Below are 18667 nucleotides of genomic sequence, written 5' to 3' on the forward strand. Positions count from 1 at the left end.
TATATATATATATATATATATATATATATATATATATATATATATATATATATATTATATATATATATATATATATATAATATATATATATATAATATATATATATATATATATATATATATATATATATATATATATTATATATATATATATATATATAATATATAATATATATAATATATATATATATATATATATAATATATATAATATATATAATATATATATATATATATATAATATATATAATATATATAATATATATAATATAATATATATAATATATATAATATATATATATAATATATATATATATATATATATATATATATATATATATATATATATATATATATATATATATGAAGTAGTTTTGGTAAAGCATTGTATGATTTTACTTTAAAGAGAATTGTGTTGTGTAAGGTCAAAACAATGTGAAAAGAATCAAAGTAAACTACAAAAACAAAAGGAAAAACAAAGTTGTAGCTATACCTTATATTTTTATATTTCGGTGTCATGACATCTTCTTTGAGACACTGGAAATGTAACAGATGGCAACAGTCATTGCTCAAACGTCCTGAGCAATGACATAATCCAACCCTCGCTCTACCAAATGTCCTGAAGAAGGGGTTATAACCCTGAAATATAGAAATATAAGTTAGATTTAAAACTTTGGTTTGGTTTTGTGGTTTACTTTGTAACATCTCGTATTGTTTTGGCTTTATACAACAAATTTTTTTTTAATATATTTATATATATGGTGCATGTGCTAAAATTTATTGGTAGCATTAACGTAGTAATTTTCCATTGCTTTATAAATGCAGGTTATTTTAACATAATCACATTTCATCTTATAACTCTATTTTACGTTTTCCACTATTGACATTCACGATTCCTTAATGTTGCATGTCTTGCAAGCATTCTTCCCATAGGCATGGCATATGTATAGTTAGGTATATAGCCTATAGGAATATATGATACAATGATATGAGATCAATGTAAAACATGTTTAAAGATATCCCAAAGACAGCATGTTCACACTAGCATCATCATCATCATCATCATCGTTTAACATCCGCTTTCCATGCTAGCATGTGTTGGATGGTTTGACTGAGGACAGGTGAAACCGGATGGCTACACCGGGCTCCAATCTGATTTGGCAGAGTTTCTACAGCTGGATGCCCTTCCTAACGCCAACCACTCTGAGAGTGTAGTGGGTGCTTTTACGTGCCACCTGCATGAAGGCCAGTCAGGCGGTACTGGCAATGGCCATGCTCAAATGATGTATTTTATGTGCCACCCGCACAAGAGCCAGTCCAGGGGCACTGGCAATGATCTCGCTCGAAAGTCCATTACACATGCCATGGGGACAAGTGCCAGAAAGGCGACGCTGGGCACAGGTGCCATCCCGATTTCGCTTTCGCTTGCCTTTCGCTTATATATATATATATATACACAAACACACACACACACATCATCATCATCATCATCATCGTTTAACGTCCGCTTTCCATGCTAGCTTGGGTTGGACGATTTGACTGAGGACTGGTGAAACCGGATGGCAACACCAGGCTCTATATATATATATATAAATTATAATAAGGGCAAACTACATGATAGTTCCCCATGCTAGAAGATGCCAAATGACTTTAAAATACCTTATTTATCACATAGACACAGGCTGAAAGTGAGGGAAATTAACAAAAAATCTATCTTTTTTAAAAGGTTTAGCCATAGATCAATTGATTTCTAGTTCAGGGATATAACTTCCTTTACCCTCATCAGTATAACATAACTCAACGTTCATAATTATAAACATTTATATATATCATATATTTTGCCCTTATTTATACATACCATGTAGTTTGCCCTTATTATAATTTTTATAAAAAATTATATGTTCTGTATTAATTTATACCGAAAAGGTTTTACATGCTAGTTATCTGATAAAATCCAATATAGATTTTATCCTTGATTATAATGATAGATATGCATTCACTTCAATCAATTTATTCACTGCTGAATTATTTTAGTTATTCACATGTTGCTGAGACAAACGATCTAGATTTTAAACTGTGTATATAAATATGAACATTTGTAGATATTATTATTTAGGTGGCAAGCTGGTAGAATTGTTTAGCATGCTGGTTGAAACGCTTAGCTGTATTTTGTCTGTCTTCACATTCTGGGTTTAAATTCTGCTGAGGTCAACTTTGCCTTTCATCCTTTCAGGGTCGCTAAATTCAGTACCAGTAAAACACTGGGGATCAATGAAATCGACTTACCACCTCCCTCCCCCAAAATTTCAGGCCTTGAGCCTTTAGTAGAAAGAATTATTATTTTTATTATTGAAGACATCACACAGTATCCAATATTGTGATGGAGATTGAAGATATTTTGTGTACCGGGGGGGGTTTGTACTGGGTGTGAAGTCACAACAAAATCCTCAGACAGATAGTGACAACTTTTATGTTTGATTCTTTAAGCTGCACATCTTAGGGGTCTCAATTTCCAGTTCTTCATATTTTTCGTCCTTTTCTCTTTCTTTCATGACAATACGTTGATCTCCTGGCACTGCCACGTTAATTACACTCTGTTATACGATTCTTGACCTTGGGTATCAACTGTTAGTTCCTGTTTGCTTGCCCCTAGAAAGTATAAAAAACTGATGATATTTTCTTCAAACGTTGCTTTCCTTAAACTTGTCTTGCATTGCTTTAACTTTTTAGCACCTGTACATTGGCCAAGTATTCTGTTTCTCTCCGTAAGAAAAGTGAGAACAGAACAATTTCTAATTCATATCATTTGACAAAATAAGGGACATTTTCACCTATTCAGATAACAATACTAGATCAACCAACAGTTGAGTCTCTATACAAATCAAATGAACTGCTAGAAATAACAGTTAATTATCCCTCAAGTCATACATGTTTTATCTTAAAAAGTCACAATGTAATAATGTAGATTTAGATATTCTAATCTTTTATTCTTTTACTTGTTTCAATTATTGGGATATGACCATATTGGTCATGCTGGGTTTGATTTGAAAAAAGTTTAGTTGATCAAATTGATCCCAGTATAATTTTTAAGAACTTGAGCCAATGAAATAAAGAGAGTGGTAGTGAGAGAGATGGTGGCAAAGATGTGAGAGTGAGAGTGATAGTGAGAGAGATGGTGGCAAAGATGTGTTGGTACATGTCCTCAGAGGACGTTGAGGGTGATGAGAATAAGTGAAGCAATACAGAGGTTTGGACTGAGTGAGTGGGCAGGAAAGAGGTGGCTGTAGCATATGGAGAGAAATATAGAAGCAGCTTGGGGGGTAAGGTTGCAGCAGATATGTGCGGGCATTGATGGTGACAGTAGATAAGTGAGGTATCAATGATGGAGAAAAGCACAGGGGAGAGAAGGCACAGAAAGGTGGAGTTTATTGGAGACAGGAGGTGGAGGCAGGTATTGGGAATTGGAAGTGGTTTGGCGTGGGGGACGAAAGGTAATTGAGAAAGCAGGAAGATATAGTATGTGTCTATTCTACTCTCAGGGGATAAAAAAGTGATGGGTGTTAGGAAATGAAATCTGGGGGGGGGGATGGCTGATAGGACAGAGGGAATAGAGGTGTGGGTGGGGCTGAGCCCTTCATGGACAGGCATTACCAAGGTGGTTTTAGGAAATCAATTCTGTTCTGGTGGCTGAATCTTCTTGAGTACAGCAAAGTATCAGATATCTTGGTCTTTTGTCATCTCCTTTCTAAGGCATAACATCTTGAGATCAATCTTCAATATTTTATACTATGTCCTCTTGAGTCTCCTTTTTTTCACAACATCCATCTACTTTAAGTGATCGGCACTTCTTTATGCACCTATCCTCATCCATGCACATCGCATGACCAATCCAGCAGTCTTTTCTTTTGCACACTGCATCTAATCCAATTTATGCCTAACTTTCAACTCAATACACTACCACTCTGTCACACATGTTCATTGGCATTGCACATCTAGCAGAGCATGCTAGCTTCGTTGCTCTCTAATCTTTGAACGTTCTCTACATTCAAGGCCTACATCTCACTACCATGTAGCACTGCTATTTGTATACATGCAGCATACAATCTTTTTTTCACTCAGAAAGAGAGGTTGCCAATAGAGGTAAAAGCTCTCTGAACTTTCTCCATTCTATTCTTATTCTAGCAATTATGCACACAGTACATCCTCTTCCACTGCTAATTAACTCACCTAGATAGCAGAAATTATCCACTACCTTTAAAGAGCCTCCATGGTATTTGTGAAAATCGATTTCCCAAGTTTCTGTAGTTTATATGGCTCCTGTACATATAAACACCACTTCCTATATTAACTTTTATTTCACTGAATCTCTTGCATGTCCTTACTTGCCCTGGGTACATCCTATGGAACTTCTGCCTACATCTTTCTTACATTTATCTGAAGTGGGTAGGGTCCTATTTATTTTCTTGCTTACTTGAACCTTTGTCTTACTAAGTTAACCTTAAAGTCCTTTGATTCCAGCTTCTGCTTCCACACATAGAATTTCTTTTCTAGTTCTGTAGAAAAGAATCTGCTTTTAGAGCAAGATCATCAACATATAACAGTTTCCAGGGGAAGCCAGTCTTGAATTCCTCAGTTATGGTCTGGACAGCAATGATGAATTGAAAGGAACTGAAAACTGACCCCTGACAAAGGCCTACCTGTACACTAAATTCATCGCTATACACATGGTTAACTTTCATGTTACTGACAGAACCTCTGTCCATGGCCTGTACAGCCTTCACAAGCATCTACTCATCTACTCCTAGCTTCCTCAGAGACCACCGTATCACACAATAGGATACTCTGTTGAATGCTTTCTCCAGGTCCACAAACGCTACATACAGTTGTGTGTTCTTAGCCAAATACTCTTCCTACAGCTAACTGATATAAAAATACTGTCAGTGGTGCTTCTCTCAAAAACAAAGCCAAACTGCATTTCATTTAATCTCATTTTGTTCCTAATTAACTGGGCTTTATCTCTTTCCATAACTTTCATGACTTGGTCCTACAATTTGATGCCTCCGTCATTACTTCTTTTTAAGGCATCATTCTTACCTTGTAGCAGTTGACAATAATGCTGCTACACCAGTCATTGAGGAAGACACCTTCCTGAATAACTTCATTAATTATATGGGTGATGAGGCCATATCGTATTTTACCAGATACTTTAAACAGCTCAGCAGTAACTTCCAATGGATGAAGGATCTTCTCTGTCTTCAAATCTGTAATTGCCTTATCTATTATACTGCTGTCAACTCAAATAGCTGGTCCCTCTATTGAGTTCATATAAGGGGGAGACTCCCTATTAACGTGATTTTGTTGACAACCCATGTTGGCTTGTTTATGTCTCTGTAAGTTAGCAGCTCCACAGAAAGAGAACAATAGAATAAGTAATAGGATTAAAAAGATTTAGTATTGGTTAAAAGTCCTTCATTCATTTAGTTAAAACTCCTTCAAGGCAGTGTCTCAGCATGGCTGCAATCCATTGACTGAAAGATGTAAGAGATAAAATATATATATTTACATATATATTTCATGCTATGCTAGGAAGTGGTGCATGGTGCTAAAATGTTTAACTCAAGTTGAATATAACAAACCAAACTTCTCCAAATCGTTGTTAGAGTATCCACATGTCCTTTTAAGACCTAAGAATTCCACAGCACTACTGAATTCAAGATCAGAAATTTTCCTCACATGCGAACATATGAACAAGTTTCTTTTGACAAATAGGAGAACACCACCTTCTCCGAATTGAGCAGCTGTATCACAGACATTAGACACCTTCCATTGATTCAACACCATTTAGTTTTAAGACTCCATGGTCAAAGGGGACATAACTCTAATCACTTCTTTTTCCTTTCTTTATCTGTTTTTTTTTTTTTTCACCATTCCACTTTTTGAACACACCTTCATCTCATTTTTTTCTCATGATTTCTCTTTTCTATGTCCTCAATTATAACATGTATAGGCTATGTGCTCAGAGCCCAAAAGTTGCTTGGCAACACTAGGTATGTTTTAAATCCTGTTTTTCTTCAATATATGCACAGTAGAACCTTGCAGTACAAATACCCCATTGTACAAATAATTTGCTGCACGAGCCGAGACTTGTGCGAATTTTTGTCAAGCACAAATCGTCCCATCTTTGAGGTAATTCAGTTAATTAAAACCAGTTTACATATTTCTTTTGTATTCTCTTCTTTTTCATAATTATCATTTTACTTGTGACTACAACTTTTCTGTTTTAAAACCCATAAACAATTATTTTTGAGTAGTTTTGGAGTGCTGGGACAGATTAATTATATTTTAGTTAATTTCAATGGGAAAATTGATTTGTAAAACGAGTAAATCATAAGATGAACTCAGTCATGGAATGAATTAAACTCGTACTGCGAGCTATCACTGTAGCTCATAACTATATACTGTATACATAAGACAATATTTCTCTCTCATCAGGGAGAGTACTTTTTTCATTCATCCTACCTTAATGGAAAAATAAATTACATGCATGTCTGTGTCTGTGTTTGTGTGTATGTATGTATTCTTGTAGTTGTATGTATGCCTGTATGTATGTATTTGTGTGAGTTCATATTTTTCTTGTTTGCACGAGTGTTTCATTCACTGATAGTAAACAATGGCATTACTATCAGCGTTGTTTGTCTCCTGTTGTCTATGTAAACTCATGTGGACCGTTTATTTTTCTAATAGACTTGTAGATTATTACCTCACTTGGAAACAAGCGATGATTAGCAATAGGAAAGGAATCCTGTCACAGGAATCTCAGCCCAAAACATTACTCTCCTCTGACCCTTCTATGCATGAATTTACTGCTAAAACAATGATGATGGTGATGGTGATGATGACAACAATGATGATGACGACTGCATTCAGCACTCTGTCATTTCTGCCAAACCAATATTAAATATTAAACACTGGTTATTAACATCAAGTGGGATTAATATTCATTAATCGTTAGTTTTCAAATCGCATTCGGCCAAATATTCAGTCATCCATTTTTTTTAAGAAGACATAGTAAACATTTTTTATAAGCATTTCCATGCTAGCATGGAAAGCGGACGTTAAACGATGATGATGATTAGTACTACAATGGCATGAAGTCAATTCCGATGATTTATCAACATGTCACTTTCTTTTTATTGGTGAGTTTCTATAAATATGTAGTTTTTCTAAAATCGAATAACAATATATTATGGCCATTGACATTCATGTTGTAATTATAGCATTAATTAATATATATATATATATATATATAAAATAGGTGCAGGCATGGCTGTGTGGTGAGAAGCTTGCTTCCCAACCACATGGTTCTGGGTTCAGTTCTACTGCATGGCACCTTGGCTGCCTTCTACTATAGCCTCGAGCTGACCAAAGCCTTGTGAGAGGGTTTGGTAGACAGAAATTGAAAGAAGCCCGTTGTGTGTGTGTGTGTGTGTGTGTGTGTGTGTGTGTGTGTGTGTGTGTGTGTTTGTGTGCATATGCGTGTGTGTATTTGTCCTCCCCCCCACTATCACTTGACAACTGCTGTTGCTGTGTTTGCATCCCTGTAACCTAGTAGTCCACCAAAAGAGACCCAGAGAATCAGCAGCAGAGAGGTCATCAAGTAACTGGAAGTGGGGGGATGAGCAGTATTGAAGGACAGAAGTAGGTTTTATGCACTAGAAGAGGAACATGGTAACCTTAGATGGAGAGAGAGAGAGAGAGAGGATGGCGAAGATGTAACAGGGTGTATACCCATGTTACAAGGTGGTGCACACACATACACACATTATAAACATATATATATATATATATATATATATATATATATATATATATATATACATATATACTATTGTGTCTGGGGAGAGTCATTTTCTTTTCGGGCCTTGAAAACGAAATATATATATATATATATATATATATATATATATATATATATATATATATATATATATATATATATATATGTATGTATATGCTTAAAATATCTGGTGGTGTGGGTTATGGTCTAGTCACCTGTATTGTAAATCAGGTAATTCACGAAGGAGTCATACCCAGTGACTGGTGTAGCAGCACCATAGTCAAGTGCTACAAAGGTAAAAGTGATGCTTTAGATAGAAATAACTATAGGGGTATCAAACTGCTGGATCAAGTGATGAATGTCACGGAGAGGGTCATAGCCCAACTAAAATTGAAACTATATTACTTATTATTCATAAGATTGTTCTTCTAATGTTCTGTAAAATTAATATAAACTCCATGACATCATAGGCTTCAAACTTTTATTGTCAGAATTAGCATGAGATGACAAGCAGTGGCAGATGACACAAAAAATCTGTGCAAGGGAAGCAACATATGTTGTTGCATCCTTTTTGCAAAGATAACACACACGTAGATTTTTGTGTTTATTCAACTAATACTTTTTAAACTTTTTCAAATTACAGAACACCCTCAATTAAAATGTGGATATTTCTTATTTTAAAAATAGCTGTATAATATGAACATATTAATTTGATTCAAATATCCTATGTAACAGAAAATTTTGATCATTGCTTCCCCAGCTAGAAAGATCACTACATGCCCCTGATATATATATATATATATATATATATATATATATATATATATATATATATATATATATACATACATACATACATACACCCAGGACCATGCTAATAGCTTAGGTGTGAAATTTAGGATTTCTCAGTTTTCTGTGAATCGATTTTGATAAAACTTTCCCAGCTGGTTTGCACACTATAGCAAGCAACACCATTGTTATGTTTTCCTTATTCTGTCTAATGCCCTTTCTTTTTTATTTCAGATTCTTCAGTTTTTAGGTGAACCACGCTAACAGCTTTTGAATGAAAATAGCCTATTTAGACATTTTTTTCCCCACAAAATGAAGGGTAATGATACATATTAAGTATACATTGAGTATGTATTTAACAGGAAACTGTAATAATATATAACATCTAACGACATAATGAATTATTTAGTCTCATGAGTGCCATTTTGACAGATAACTTCAAAATCTCTATTAGTCATGGAATCTGTCAATTTCTTAATAGTAGCAGGATGGTCAGCCATAAGACATCTTTCAACATAAATTGACATCCATCAGCATAAACATCTTGTTTAATGATGTTCCAAAGATTTTCGATAGGGTTGAGATCCAGAGGTGCTGGTGGCCACACCATCAACCTCTCACTTTGTATGCTGTAAGACCCTAGTATTGTTTAGGTGATCCTAGCAGAGTGGGAGGGAGTGTTGTTATGCATGGATAAGAGATTCCTTAGAAGTGACAGTGGTATATAATCTAGCGAGGGATCCAACACCCCCTTCAGGAGATTACAATATGTGGCAGCAGTCACTTTAATCCTATCAGGCACCCTGACTGGGCCAACAAGTCTGTCTCCAATGATATCAGCCCTCAATATGGCTCCTCCATCCTGTTGTTGACGTTGTAAACGTTGGTGATGCTCATCTCTAAAATGGACTCAACCATTTGCCCAACAGTCAGGTCCATCAAGGGTCACCCTGGTTTCATCATTAAACAGAACACATCTCATGTCTAATGTCATGTACTCTTGGGCTGCAAACTCCTGTGATGGGATGTTAAAGGAGACAGTTTCAGGGATTCTTGCACGGAAGCTATGGTCCTGAGGATGTGATTTATGGTGGTTTTTGGTACACGAGGAAGTCCAGAGGCGATGAAAATGGCTTTGCTTGTTTGTCCAATATTCCTCAAATCCCTAGCTATCACAGTCTTGGAGGTTCCACAAACAGATCGTTTCTTTCTTGGCGAAGAGTTCTTCAGGAATTATCTAACCGTGTCTGCATGATGACCTAACTTCTCTGCAATGACCTGAAGAGAGTTGCCATAAGCACTTTCTTTGATGGTGGCAGACTTTTCTTCATCATTAAGGCCTTTTCCACGTCCCATTGTATATATATATATATATATATATATATATATATATATATATATATATGCATACTAATATATGACTTATGTTGGATTCCTCATTCATATCATTATTGAACCTGGAGCTTAACTATAGTCTGTCCATAGTACTTACTCAGCATTACCTGACACCTTTGGGTCTTCTTGACACCAATACCTCTCATACCCTCTATACACACACACACACACACACACACACATATATATATATATATATATATATATATATATATATATATATATATATATATACACACATATGCATATATATACACATATGCATATATATATATATATATATATATATATAAGTACTAAGTACTGAAGAACAATCTCAGGATGCTGAACCTTTCAGGTGAGATGATAAAGGACTGAGACATCTGGTGCCTTGCTGTACTCAGGTAGATGCATACTCCACAGTAGATGTGTTAAGACTGGTTCCTCTGGTGATGTAAAGTACATGTGGTGGTGCCACATAAAAGTGCTCTCACATAAAATTACCCACCACACCTTTTAAAGTGGGTGGCATTAGGAAGGGCATCCAGTCATAGAAACCAAGCCAAATCAAACTGGAGTCTGGTGCAGCTCTCCAGTATGGACAAAGAATGTTAAATGATGATGATGATTACACACACACATGTTGTCAATAACTGTATTTATTCCAGGATAGTCTTCTCTTCAAATGGCATTGTATATTGTTTTAGCAACAATGTTGTGTCACAAAGAGCGGTAGTGGCTTGATGACATTTTTGGTTAGTTGCTAATCTCAAGTGTGATGCCTTCCACAAAAATATCACATAATCAACATTTTTGATTGCCTCTTTGGGCCCCAAAGGCTTCATTGTCTCTTTTGTTAATTAAGTATTTTGTGACAATCTCCTGTTCTTGGATTGCTGATACATAACTATCAAAGTGTGATGTGATGTAATCATCACAAGTCTAAAAGAGGCTGTTCTCTTCAAGTCTTTAGAAAACACATAGCCATGCATAGTCTTTTTTGGTGTGCTGAGCATTCACGTTCAGGTCTTTTGTGAAGTATATTAGTCCAGCTGTCTTGGAGTTGTATGGGAGATCATCAGGAAGAAAGTGCTTCCTGAGGAACTCATAGGATTTTGTTTGCTTCACTTTTCAGCACTATGTCTATGTATCGATTTTTGTTACTATTGTATAGAAGGTAGTGAAGGCACATGGCACAGCGGTTAGAGTGTTGGGCTCACAATCACGAGCTAGTGAGTTCAATTTCCGGACTAGGCAGTGTGTTGTGTTCTTGAGCAACACATTTTATTTTACATTGTTCCAGTTCACTCAGCTGTGGAAACGAGTTGTGACATTATTGGTGCCAATTGTATCAGCCTTTGCCTTTCCCTTGGATAACATCAGTGGCATGGAGAGAAGAGCCCGGACTTGTGCCTCAGAGGGTAACTTCTTAGGTGCAATCCCGTGGTCATTCATGACTGAAGGTGCACTCTGAGAGAGATTATATGACATTCAAAGGCTGTCTCCACTGATCTTAAGTCTCTTACTTCATTCATCTCTTGACGTTACTGTTTATATGAAAGTTTCCAGTTGATGTCAGGATCTTGCAGGTTTTAATGTTTATTATGGAGTGGGTTTCCTCTACGGACCAATCAAGTATCCCAAATTTTGTAAGAGAAGAGTTCCAACTCATATTTTTCTAAGTCTGGTGTAATATTCTTGGGTCACTCTATATTTATTCCCAGCACATCCATATGATTTATTTTCATCTATGCCTAGATATTTTTACATCATTCATTGTGTGAAACAGGAGAAATATTGAGATCATCGAAGCACATGTTTTGGGGTCTGTGAGACTGAGGTTTTATTTTCAACATTCAAATATGAACCTTTTTTTTTTTTGTTTTCTGCCAAATTCCATTCCTTTGTCAGCTGAAAATGTTATTAACTTCACCTGTTTTTCAACATTGTCAACCTTTTTAGCATAAATCTTCATTTACAAAGAAATCATGGATTATATTAATATCTTTAACAGTTTGCAGACCCTAGCATTAGCCATTTGATTTTTGTGGCAGGAATGATAATGGATTTAATGCTAAAATGAACAGAATTACAGAAAGATTATCTTCTTGCAATATTTTCTTTGAAATATTCATAACATTGGAGACATTCATTCTGCTCTTAGCTGTAAATGTAAAAATTGTTACCCAGGTCTTTATATATCTTTCAAAGGCAGCAACAAAGATAACAGGTACTTTTATCAAATGTTGATGCCATGAGTGAGGAAAAAGGTGAAGACCTTCTTATAATTAAACCATTCTGTCACAAGGCTTCTATGGTGTTTTCTTACTTCAGACAGTACAGTTTTGTTGATTAAAAGTTGTTCAGCACACTCCTTGCTTTCCACCTGTCTGTTCATCAGTCAATATGTTGTGAAACTCACAACAGTCCTGGAGGAATTGGTTGAGGCAGCTTGCATACACTTTGTACATAATGTCTAGGCAAGCAATGAGCCTATAGTTTTCTGCCTTGGCCACAAGGTTCGTCCATGCAATAGCAAGCTAATTTGGTACAGTAATCTGACCTTTCATAGGTCTTTTGAATATTCATTAATGGGTTCCTGTAAAATGTCAGCCTCTTGTACCAATATCTAACCATTAGGTCATTTCCAGTTGCCTTCCCATTATGCAGTTCAGCTACAGCTATAATGAAAGCTTTCAAGTCATTTGTGTATGTTTCACTGTTGATATTGGTACAGTATTCTCTCCTGACTGTATTTAGCCACCATGTATTAAAGTTGAAATCCCTCTTCACATTTCAGATTTTAGACCAGAATGGTTCAAGATCTTCTTGAGAGGGCGTGTTTTCTTAACAGTAATGTTTTCCTTCTGCAGCTCTATGATTTATACTGGTTTTTTTCAAACACTTGCCTGCAGTTGCGGAGTTTTTCACCTAGCTTCCAATTTCATGCTTTAGAGAAATTAGCTTTCCCCACAAGAGCTTGGTGTGAAAATTCACCACAGAGTTTTGATAATTCATGCATGAGATGTAATTGGTAAGGTGTAACCTCATTATTCCCTTTATATTTTATTGTAATTAACCATCCAATATGGAGGCATAGATTGTTGATGTCTTCAAGTTTTGTTTTCCATCTAGCTTGCTTCTGTTTAGTAGTTTCATTACATGTATACTGTAGATTACATTTATACTGCAGATTTATCCTAGTTTTTCTCTAAGAGTGATATCAGTTGTGTATATGAGGGTATAAATATTCCAGTAATTACCATCACATGATACAATTCCATGGGTTCTCCAGTGACATTGTCAATATCTTTCAACATTAGAGCAGTTGGATTTTTCCATAATCTTATTGAGAATGACCTGTTACTCAATGATAGCTTCAAGAAAGTGGAAAAGTTTCCAATAAACTGTAGTTTCATTTCGAGATTATTCTAATTTGCATATATTCCACAATCGTCTCTGTTGACTCAACTACATTTGGAGATACACAAGGACTTAGTGATAGTGGCAGTGGTTTCTTTATGTTATTTTTAATCTCTTATCTGGCAGATTTTGGCTAGTTCTCAGTGTTTTGATTAGATTGATTAGCATCACAAAAGCAAGCCATTTTTATGAATGTATATAAGTATGTAAGCATGTGTGTATGTATGTATGTATGTATATGTGTGTGTGTTTTTGTGATGGTATACATATATGTATACATGTATATGTGTGACTGTATATCTATGTATAAATAATTGTTTCTATGTTAAGTTAAAATTAAAATAATTTTACATTATTCTGAAGGATTGCTAAATACTTTTTGTAGAACATAATTTTATTCATTAACAAGAGCATAGACAATGATTTCAAAGTTTCAGATAGCTAAGCCATCATTGGCCTGTCCATGCTGGAGCACCACCTTTAGTCGAACAAATCGACCCCAAGACTTATTCTTTGTAAGCCTAATACTTATTCTATCAGTCTCCTTTGACAAAATGCTAAGTTACAGGGACGTAAAAAGACCAACATCAGTTCTCAAGTGATGGTGGAGGGACAAACACAGACACCCAAACACAGGCACACACACACACACACATATATATATATACAATGGGCTCCTTTCAATTCTGTCTACCGAATCCACTTACAAGGCTTTGGTTGGCCCAAGGCTGTAGTAGAAGACCCTTGCTCAAGGTGACATACAGCAGGACTGAACAAGGAACCATGTGGTTGGTAAGCAAGTTATTTACCACAGAACCACTCCAGCACCTATATATATATATATATATATATATATATATATATATATATATATATATATACATATATATTTATATATATATATATATATATATATACATATATATTTATATATATATATATTTATATATATATATATATATATATATATATATATATATATACAGCAATAAGAAAATGGAGGGGATTAAGGGGATTCATCAACTTTTATATTATGTTTGTTTATTTATTTTTTAAAAACAATTATGACAATATACATACATGTATAACATATTATGCTTTACATATAAAATATAAAAATATAAAAATACCAGTAATTATTAAAATATAACGTAGAGCATAGAAGGTAGGAGAGTATCTTACAGCTGTTTCAGTCAAGAGGCCATAGTACCCCACTTCACTTCTATCCCTTCAGTGAACTGAAGCATTTGGTATATAAGATTAAGGTACTTAGGTGTTCCTCTGAGCTTCATCAGAGAGTTTAGAATGTTCATAAGGTTAAGTTATAAATATAAATACATACATCTATACACACTTTTATTTGTAATAACTTATCTTTCATATGCAGTATATTAAAAAAAAATTTCCCCTTAGTAATATCACTTTCACCTAAAATAATTATATATATATATATATATATATATATATATATATATATAATTATATATATATATCTGTAAAAATATGTGACACTTATTCGGTAGCCGTGATAAAACTCCGAGTTTCGGATGCCGGGGTGGGAACCCATGCCAACATCTCTTCAGTTATCCGGCCATTGAAAATTCCTGTGAAAAATGACCGTTAAACAAAGGGAAATTACTGTGTGGTTGACCGTTATTAAGACAAAAGAGCTATAGACCTCTAAGTAAGGGGAGGGAGTAAAGGTAAGGGAGTGGAAAAGTCTAAAGTGTTTGCGTAAGCGCACCAATCCATATATGTATATACTAAACCACCCTCGCTTGAAACACACACACGCTCATCCATATACTCACCAAAAACTATACATATATGTACATATACATATATATATACCTGCATACATGGGTGTACCCGCACACACACACACCTACACGCACGCACTCAACAACCTCGCACCCATACACACGCATGCAAAAAAAATTATAGTGCTAAAATAAAATACAGAAGAAAGTGTGAGAAAGCTATAAGGTTAAAACACATCTAATATGTGCATATTTTCACATGCACGCACATACATATGTGCGTATATAGATGTGTAATTGTAGTTGTGGCCATTGCTGGGGTCATATAAAAAGCACCCTTTACATTCTTGGAGTGGTTGGCATTAGGAAGGGCATCCAGCCATAGAAACCAAGCCAAATCAGACCGGACCCTGGTGCAGCCCTTCAACTAACCAGTTCCAGTCAAACCATGTAACCCATGCCAGCATGGAAAGTGAATATTAACTGATGATGACCCTGATGATATGACAGGCTTCTTTCAGTTTCCAGCTACCAAATCCACTCGTAAGGCTTTGGTCAACCCGAGGCTATAGTAGAAGACACTTGCCCAAAATATATACACACACATACATATATGCACACATGCACGTGCATACACACACACACACACACACACATTTACACATGCATACATGTTCTTTTATTCTTTTACTTGTTTCTCAGTTGAAGCATTTTCTCACCCTGAAATACCCAAGATTTTCGGAATCAATTTTGGGAATTCTTAGAGTTAATGGATATTTTGACAGAAATGTATAATAAATATTTCTGAAGACAAAATCTTCTGTATTGTTAATAGTGCTAAATAAAATTAATAACAACATTTACCCCAAAGTTCAGTGACCAGATTATCAGACACAGGAATGAAGGCAATTTTCAGGCAAGGTTTAAACTGTTAGGTTGGTGGTGAAGAATCCGCATTGCAACTCTTAAATATTATAGATATATAGGCAACATATTTTCGAGAATATGATTATCTCTTGAAATATAAATTTAAATATGTTGTTATTTTTGTAGTTATTGAATTCGTGTCATCCTTAAATCACGAAATGTATGAAAATATAGCAACATTCTTAAATCACAAAATAAATAAAAATGAAGTGACATTCTTAAATTATTGAATATAAAAGGGTGAAGTGTAGAAAGAGGAAGATAAAAAAGGGAAGAAGGAAAGCTTTTAAAATCTATCAAAATATTACCTGTACGGAATAGTAGAAAACATCAATTATATATATATATATATATATATATATATATACACACACATATACATATGTTTAAGCATATATGAACATATATGTTTATATACAAAACATAGATGTATGTATGCATATATAAACAAATATATATGCTTATATATATATATATATATATACACACACACATTCATATATACATACATACACATACAAATACATTATATATATATACATATAAATTTATATATACACACACACACATGCAAACACATATATACATACACATATAAGAAAACTAAATAACAAAGGACATAAAAATAAATTAAATAAATAAAAAGGGAAAAACATTTAAAAATAAGATATAAAAATCTGTAATAAATCTTACTAAATGGGTTTTTTTTAAGCATTTTTTTTTTTGTTATATATTCAGTACAAAATGAAATGGGACTACCTTATTTCATTACAAGCTATTTACGGCCATTAAAATAATTGACTAACTAAAGTTCAGATTCTCAAACCAGAACAGAACTACCATAACAACGATAAGAATAACCACAAGGAAAGGTTTCGGTAGAAAAGAAGCACCACTACATATACAGGTACACACACTCACAAACACACACATATGGATTCTCAAATGCACATACACACACTCACAAACACGCATACATACACTCACAGACACAAACGCACACACACACATGGACTTACAAACGCAAACTCATTCACAAATGCACACACATTTACAAACACACACAGATACACTCACACACACATACACACGCACAGATGAACTCACAAACGCACATATGCACTCACAAACATACACACACTCATAAACGCACATACACACACTCACAAACATACATACTTACAAACATACATGCACTCACAAATACACATACATACACACATTCACAAACACATACACACACTCACAAGCACATACTCACGCACTCACAAACACACACATACTTACACATTCATCAAAGTGGATACCAAATTACTTCCTGTCAAAGACTCACCTGATGCAAGGTGGTAGACAGGTATTGTAAATCATAACAAGCTGATCTGTTCACTTATCTTTTCACCTGTCCAGGTACAGGTGTGGTTGTGTGGTAAGAAGCTTGCTTCCCAACTGCATCATTCTAGGTTCAGTCCCATTGCACGGTACCTTGGGCAAGCAACTTCTACTATAGCCTTGAACCAACCAAAGCCTGGTGAGTGGATTTGGTAGAAGGAAGCTGAAAGAAGCCCATTGTACGTGTGTGTGTGTGTGTGTGTGTGTGTGTGTGTGTGCATGTGTCTGTGTTTGACCCCACCCCCATCATTGCTTGACAATGATGTAGATGTTTCATGTAGGTGTTTTGGTGTAGGTGTTTCATCCTTGTGACTTAGAGGTTCATCAAAAGAGAACCAATAGAGTATGTACCAAAGTACCGAGGTTGATTTATTTGACTAAGAATTGAAGGTGGTGCCCCAACATGGCAGCAGTTTAATGACTGGAACAGTTAAAAAGATAAAATGATATCTAAAAGGGAACCTGGAATTTGTTGACCTACTAGAAATAGTAGACTCATCTCCCTCAGGTTACTCATTATTATGCTAAATAAGAAACTGACACATCCCAAATAGTCTTGGATACACAGTCTGAAAAAAGGACAGGATAGTTATGGATGGAATATTTTTGGTCATAGTTCTGCTTGACCTGGGGTTAAATGACAACAAAATTCAAAATAGAAAAGTAACAAGGGATCCTCAATGTAATTCCTTAGTCTGTCAGAAATATCAGCCAATTTTACATAAAATCATAATCTAGAGCATTGTTTCTCAACCATTTTTTAACCTATCACCCCTTTAGTTCCTGTTTTATTCAGAAGGACCCTCCTAGCCATTTAATGCTTTAAAAAAATCCTTTTGTATTTTTATAATTAACTATTATTAGGAATTGTATAATTGTATTTTTATAATTAACTATTATTAGGAATTGTATAATTGTATTTTTATAATTAACTATTATTAGGAATTGTATAATTGTATTTTTATAATTAACTATTATTAGGAATTATATTAAAAAAATATTGAAATATTTTGTAGATTCTAAAAGTATAGGCAATTTATTGTAGATAAATTTAAACAACAAAATCTTTATAGACATGGAGGTGAGACAGTTATCAAAAGGTGATTGGCTATGCCATTTTGTTGCACTTTAGGACACTATTGTCTCATTTCTGGCTGATGACAATCTTAG

General features: G+C 34.6%; 1 long non-coding RNA gene across 1 annotated transcript in view; it reads right to left on the minus strand.

Moving 5' to 3' along the window:
- The window catches only part of LOC149131497 (uncharacterized), a 206924-nt gene that overhangs the window by 133184 nt on the left and 55073 nt on the right, over nucleotides 1-18667 (minus strand). The window contains exon 3 of the long non-coding RNA XR_016237847.1: nucleotides 492-637. This is a non-coding gene — a long non-coding RNA (uncharacterized LOC149131497). The remainder of the gene's footprint in view (nucleotides 1-491; nucleotides 638-18667) is intronic.

The sequence above is a fragment of the Octopus bimaculoides genome, chromosome 21, assembly GCF_046866305.1.
Source record: "Octopus bimaculoides isolate indiv1 chromosome 21, ASM4686630v1, whole genome shotgun sequence".
Lineage (NCBI taxonomy): Eukaryota > Metazoa > Mollusca > Cephalopoda > Octopoda > Octopodidae > Octopus > Octopus bimaculoides.